This window comes from Carcharhinus amblyrhynchos, chromosome 15 (genome assembly GCF_965287045.1).
Source record: "Carcharhinus amblyrhynchos chromosome 15, sCarAmb.v2.hapA, whole genome shotgun sequence".
NCBI classification, from domain to species: Eukaryota; Metazoa; Chordata; class Chondrichthyes; order Carcharhiniformes; family Carcharhinidae; genus Carcharhinus; species Carcharhinus amblyrhynchos.
In genome coordinates this window covers 55,832,018-55,839,660 of record NC_137338.1, presented here as the reverse complement: position 1 = coordinate 55,839,660, position 7,643 = coordinate 55,832,018, and positions in this window count along the sequence as shown.

Here is a 7,643-nt window from a genome sequence, read left to right as displayed (position 1 = left end):
AACATTCCCTTTAGTCATTGATGCTTGAGTTAGTCACTCTTTAACAGTGGTTGAGCAATATTAATTTCAGTAAATAGGTTTACCTCCAAGTTTCCAACCTCTTTAGTATCTTTGCTTATATTTTGATTAGGATATACAACCAAACATTTAATTTGTATTTCTGTTTACGGGTATAGACTGACCTATATACATTTTCTGTCAGGTTTCAATATTTACTATTTCCCTTCATATTATAGGTTTAGTTTCCCTTGCTTTTATGCCCCTTCAATTCCTCAAAGTTCTGATAATCGACTTCTAAATAAACAGAAGAGCTATTCTCTAGTTGTCATTGAGGATTTTATCCAATTAATGGGAATCTGAGCCCATGTGGCCTCCCCAACTCTATTAGATCATGGCAGATCTGAAGCTGCACTCCATTTTCTTGCCTATTCTCCGTAACCCTCGGTATCCTTACCTAATAAAGATCCATTGAACTCCACCCTGAAAATTTCAAATGACCCAATATTCTCACCATAATAAAGGAGAATGTTCCAAATTTCTATTATCCATTTGTGAGATTTCAGTGGAATTCTCTAACCTCATCCACAGCTGGGATTCTCCAGACCTGCTACAGTGAGCGCCAAACCCTCCATTCACACTGGCAGCGGTGGCAGGGTGACCAAGATCAGAGAATCCCTATCTACATGTCTAAATAGCCTCACTCTAATTTTATGATTATGCCTCTACCTGCTACCAAAAGTAACATTTTCTCTGCATTTACTTTATTAAATCCTTTTATAATTTTAAAGACTTTGATTAGATCTGCCCTCAAACAAAACTAAAGGAATATAAAGCAACCTTACACAATTTATCTGCTTAATTTAATCCACCCATAAATTCCATCAGTAAAGGGGCTAATTTCTTGTGTGTTTGGCCTCTGCATTTGGATACAAACAAAATGGTAGAGGTGGGAAATCTAACAGAAACAAATTCTGGAAAATTTAGAGCCTGCTCCAGTTTCTGGTCAGGATCTGGGATAGACAAACGGAACTCCCATTTTAAGCAGGGTCATTTTTGCCTGTTGAGGAGGGAGAGGGGGAGGATACAGTTTCCTTTACAGATCTGTGAGCATGCTGGCACTCATTCATCAGTAAGCCCTGTAAAACCTGGCAGTCTCGATCTGCTTTTTTTCTTCTTCCAGGCCCTCTGAAATAATTCGTTCGACACATCAAAAAAGCCATTTAAATTAGATCATGAGCATTCACTCTTTAGGTCTTTCAAGGATCTTTATGATGGCATTAACTTCAGCTTAGCACCAGAAGATTTACGACACAAAACTTTGGGCCACGTTAAAAGTTGTCCTGAACTTGTTCTTGTTTGAAATCAAGACTCTGGGTATACATAGTTGTAAAGATTCTAATATCCTTAAAGAGCCTTTGGTTAAAATGACTCTGTGATGAGTTTTCAGAAGACAAAGTTTGCTGATGACACCACTGTGGTGGGACAGATCTCAAACAATGACGAGACAAGTACAGGGTGAGATAGAAAATCTGGTGAACTGGTGCAACAAAAGTAATCTCTCCCTCATGTCTACAAGACAAAGGAGATAATCATCAACTTCAGGAAGTGTAGTGGAGGACATGGCCCTGGCTACATCAATGGGGACAAAGTAGAAATGTTTAAACACTTCAAGTTTTTAGGTGTTCAGATCACCACAACCTGCTCTGGTCCACCCATGTCAAAACTACAGTTAAGAAAGCTCACCTACACCTCTACTTTCCCAGAAGACTAAGGAAATTTGGCATGTAAGCTACGACTCTCACTATTTTACAGATGCACCATTGAAAACATTCTTTCTGGTTGTATCACAGCTTGGTATGGCTCCTGCTCTGCTCAAGACTGCAAGAAACTACAAAGACCGTGAACGTAGCCCAGTCCATCATGCAAACCAGCTTCCCATCCATACACTTCCCGCTGTCTTGGAAAAGCAGCCAGCAGAAGTAAGGACCCCACGCACCATGTACATACTCTCTTCCACCTTCTTCCATTGGAAAAAAGATACAAATGTCTGAGGTCAAGAATAGCTTCTGCCCAGTGCCATCAGACTTCTGAATGTACCTACCTCACACTAAGTTGATCTTTCTTTACACACTAGCTATGACTGTAACATTACATTCTGCACTCTCTCGCTTCCTTCTCTATGAATGGTATGCTTTGTCTGTACAGTATGCAAGAAACAATACTTTTCACTGTATACTTATACATGTGACAATAATAAATCAAATCAAATCAGCACAGCTGTAGGATAGGTGGCAGGTAACATAATTCTAAAGCTCTGTTATTGTGCATGGGTTGATCTGGCAGGTCAACAATGTTATCATTTTCAGAAACAAAACCTCCAGGAATGGCTTCAGTCATGGTTGGCAATCCTACCTAGTATATTATAATGTCCTATAGGGAGTTGTTTTAAGACAGTGTCCAATGGAAGGAGTTCAAAAAAGATAATGGGGAATGGTACAATTCTCAGTCTGTACTGCATAACATTGGAAATGGGATAGGGGGATATATTAGCAGACAATTCAAAGAGTTATATAAAAGTAACAGGACAATAGTATTGGGTGATTTTAATTATTCCAAGAAAAACTAAAGGACAAAGTGGGATGTATTTTAGACTACACCAAGACTACTCCCTCAGTAAATATGTTTCTTATCCAACAGAGACTCTTGAAAGTCTCTGGAAAGGGTGCAGAGGAGGTTTACCAGGATGTTGCCTGGCATGGAGGGGCTGGGTTACGAGGAAAGGTTGGAGAAACTGGGACTATTCTCCTTGGAAAGACGGAGATTGAGGGGGACATGATAGAGGTATATAAGATACTGAAGGGAATAGATAGAGTTAATAGTGAAAGACTGCTCCCTAGACTGAGTACAAATACGAGAGGTCATGATTTAAGGGTGAGGGGGAGAGGTATAATTTGGAAGTGAGAGGAAGGTTCTTTACGCAGAGAGTTGTGGGGGTATGGAACGCGCTACCGAGTAGGGTGGTGGAGGCAGGAACATTGGACTCGTTTAAGGTTCAGTTAGATAGACACATGAGTGAAACGAGGATGGAGGGTTATGGTAGGGGCTATTAAATAAGGTTAGAACCTCGGGAGACACCGGAAAAGCAGACTTGTAAGATTAACGTTTTTGTCTTTTTATTCCGCAGGTGGAGGTCCACCTCGTGTCAAACGAGGGGCATGCACATGGTGGGTCGTGCGTGGGCTGCTCTTGGAAGTTCCGGGAGTGGCCTAGTACTTCGTGTCGGTGTGTGTGCTTGATCCTGGACCGGTAGACGGGCGCCGCAACAGCTCGGTGACTAGCACTGCTAGCTGTGCAGATATATGGATTTGGGCCTGTGTCTGTGGGAGTTTGCGCATTCTCCCTGTGGTTGCGTGGGTTTCCTCCGGGCGCTCCGGTTTCCTCCCACACCCCAAAGGTGTGCTCTTAGGCTGATTGGTTTTACCAAATTGACACTATTCTCTCCAGAATCTGGCTAAGTTAGGGGTTCCATTCGTAGACACGCAGGGTAGAATAGGTGTAGGGTGATGCGGCGCGCGCAGGCTTGTTGGGCCGAAGGGCCTGTTTCCCGTGCTGGGTTGTTCTTTGTTCTTTGTAAGGACAGTGGCATTGTGTGATATGGTCTTAGGAAATAACTGATTTGAAAGAAGGAAAACAATTACGAAATGTTGGCTGCAGCATAAATTAGGTTCAATGTACAACCAGATAACAAAGTTCAAAGATAAGGGTGTTAGACTTGGGAAGAACAAAATTCAGCTGGATAAGAAAAATGGTTCAAATTCAGTTCGTAGAAAAATCACAAACAGGTTAATAGATCAGAAAGGCAAATTTCAAGAGGACTAGAATACAAGAGCAGGAATGTACTGCTGCAGCTTTATAAGGCTTTGGTCAGACCACATTTGGAGTATTGTGAGCAATTTTAGGCCCCGTAGCTAAGGAGAGATGTGCTGGCCCAGGAGAAGGTTCACGAGAAAGAACCCAGGAATGAAAAGCTTGACATATGAGGGCCATTTGAGGACTCTAGGTCTGTACTTGATGGAGATTAGAAGGATGAGGGGATCTCATTGAAGAGTGGATGTGGGAAAGATGTTTGCATTAGTAAATGAGACTAGGATCCAAGGGCACAATCTCAGAATAAAAGGATGACCCTTTAGAACGGAGATGAGAAGGAATTTCTTCAGCCAGACACAGAAGGCTGTGGAGGCCAGGTCATTGAGTGTATCTAAGACAGAGCTAGATAGTTCTTGATTGGTAAGGAGATCAAAAGTTACGGGAAAAAGGTGGGAAAATGAGGTTGAGAAACGTATCAGCCATGAATGAATTGAGGAGCAGACTCGATGGGCCGAATAGCCTAATTCTGCTTCTATATCTAATGGTCTTATGATCAAACAATGAAAAACAGAGATGTACAGAATGCAAAAGGTTCCTATAAAACAAAAAGCAGTTAACTCTCTTTTACTTTCACGCCTCAGGGGAGGGGGAATCTAAGACCTGTGGGACTCCCCACACCCCCTCCCCTAGCCAAAAAGTTGTGGTGCCAACGCCCCCTCCCAGTTTGTGCCATCCCCTGCCCTGCCCCCACCTGTCTTCATGCCTTGCCCACAGGACGGAGGCAAGAGCACGACAAAACATAGAGACAAAAAGAAACAAGTGCTGCCGCAGTCCTCCAGGTGGGACTCCTCAGGGCAGGGTGGGAGCGGGGCCCCTGAGCCTCGGTTCCGCCCAGTAGAATTCACCTCCCCAGAGTTGTTCTTCTTCAGCCTTCTGGGGGATTGTGGTGGCACCCCTACGTTTGGGTCCCCGGAAAAGACAATAAAAAATAAAAAGAAAAAAAATCCATAACGACAGCATTTTACACTATCTTAATCTTTTTCGTATTTCTGTTTCAGAAACATATACTTAACCTTAGAGATCAGGAACTATAGGTCTTGATAGACTTCAGGCCTAGACATGTGCTTGACGGACTTCAGGCCTTCCAGACTTGGGAATTTTCTGCTTATCTGGGAAGGAACTCGTCTTGTAATCTTGTCCAGAAGGGAAAAACAGAAAATAGCAGTAAGAGGCAGGTCAAATGACTTGGTAGTGAATGCCATCGTAATGGTGTACCCCACGAAGTAGGAGACGGCGGGGGAGGGGGGGGGGGCTGCAGTGTACAGGAGGAAGATCTCAAACCAGGGAAGGGAAAAGGGAGAGACCCCAAAATGTATGTGACAAAATCAAGGGATGGAAAGAGGTCTCTTAAGTAAAATTAAATAAATGAGAAGAGTAATAGTTCTGAATCCAAGGAAGAGCTGCAGGGAGCAGATTTTGAGTGAAGTGGACATAAGAGGAGCCCTGTAGAGCCAAGAAGGCAAATAAAGATTGGTGACTCCATGCTGCAGATTGTTGGTGCAAAGGTACCGCTTTGGAGTGGTTGTGTTCTGCTTGACACAATCAAAGATCTGAAATTGTGTGTAGAAGGTGAAGCCTGAGTTTACTCGGAGATCAAGGAGGAGAATCACATAAGGTCCGATTGAGAGGTGAAGACGTCTGGATGGATGCAACCTGTGAATAGACTTCCAAGGCAAGATCTTCAAATGTGGGAATTGGAAACTCCTGTGAGAAGGATGAGTTTTAGTGAGATTTGTTAGCTCACAACGTGACAAATGTCTGGGTAGGTTGTTGGGAAATCTATGGAATCTATTTTGGTTGCATGTCGTCTATTGTGTAGAACCACAGTTCACCTGTAAATTCACATGTACCTCACGAATGTTGGAGTATAAGCTAGATACTGAACTTGCATAGGAAAGATTATTTTTATTTGTTCAAATCTTGCGGAGTCTTGTGGCTTTATTCACTTAGTGTCTTGAATCTCAAGCTTCATATACTTTTAAACAAAACGTTATTGGTCCCTTACCAGGCACTCCCCCACAATTTAAGGTCTGGCCAAGAATCATAACATCCATTTTAACTCTTTGGGTGAAATTATACCAAAAAATGGCAGGGTGTTGTTTCCAGTGTGAAAAATTGACTGTTTCCCACCAACAGTGTTTTCAATCTGAATCTTATGCTTCATTAGTAATTTTCCATCTGATTCATCCACTTTGCAACAACTTAACTGCTGCATGCACTGGAGAGCTCTATATAAACAACTCCCCAGTACTTGTTCCACAACAATTTCAACATATGGTAACCAAGGAGCCAGCACCATGCTTTTCAGAGGGGACCTTCACCAGGTTGCTGGATGGAGTGAAGCAGAGGCAGGACACACTCTACTCCCGTTCAGGAGACTCAATTTCAGCAGAGTCACGAACCCCACCTAGGATGCAGTGGCAGCTCTGGTGAGTGCAAATGCACTCCAGAAGAGGACAGGGCAGCAGTGTCAGAAGGAGACGAATGGTTTTCTTCACTGAGCCAGGGTAAGTGAATGACCTGCAGTATCTCTATGGACCCCCTCAGACACCCCCACACCCCGAAACATTTCTCTCACTCAGCCACCTCGGCCTTTGCCAACAACAGACACCAGGTACTCACTACCCCTCACTCCCACAGTTATCATATTTCTCCCAGTAGCTGTTATGCTCCTCACACTCCAGTTTCCACTCAAGCCCATGCCTGTGACTCTTCACCACCATCTCCCACCCACATTCTCACTACCTGTGTCACTGCAGGACAAACTCAACCACAAACAATGTGAGGGGGTGCAGCCAGCTTGAGTCATGCCCGAACTCAGTGGATGGAGAGCGCAGGCTCACAATCACCACCTGTCTTTCTTTTCTTATTTTCCCAGTACAATTTAAATATCTCTCATGAACACTGATATAATCGTTAGCACTAATTTTATCATACGCCTTTCATTTTAAATTTCAGTTTACTTTTAAGCACTATATCCATAGGACCCCCTCAGGCCTTGCCTCTTTTTGCTTTACAGGACCAATTTTGAGTTGAAGGAGAAAGTCTGATTGTGGAGGATGATAACAACATGATGAAATTTCTTAATGAAATTGATTCTTAGAAATGGGTATAGAATCGAGAGCGTGGGTGTCATAGAGGATAAAATGGGACAAGTTAGAGATATTGTAGAAAAGAAAGTGGGATCTAGAAACACTTAGCCAAAATTAAAAAGTCACTGGGTCCCAATGCTGTGTACCCTGGGCTGTTGAAAAATATTAGAACAGAAGTAGCAGAAGGTCTGGCCAAAATGTCTAAATTTTTCTTAAATATGCGAATTGTGCCGTGGGAATGGAGAGTAGCTGATGTTATACTCCCGTTCAAGGACAACATTTTAAACAGGACAAGTTAGATGTAATTTTAACCTAACTCCCCCAGTGGGATACTATGAGATCAGGGAAAACGATAGTTTTGTACTGCAATATGGCAGCAGGGAGTAAGATCAGACTGGGTGTAAACTTCCCAAAGTTATCCTGTCAAATTTCCAACAGGTGGGTTAGATTAAAATTGTCCCAAAGAATACATAAATATAGATAAAATAATTTTCAGAGGTATAGGTTAATGAAGTACAGCTGACCTATTATGGCTCCGGGTTAAACAGAAATTCATTTGTTCAAACACTTCCATGGCCTTGCTCCATAATCTCCCCCAGCCCTACATTAACCTAACCCTTTGAG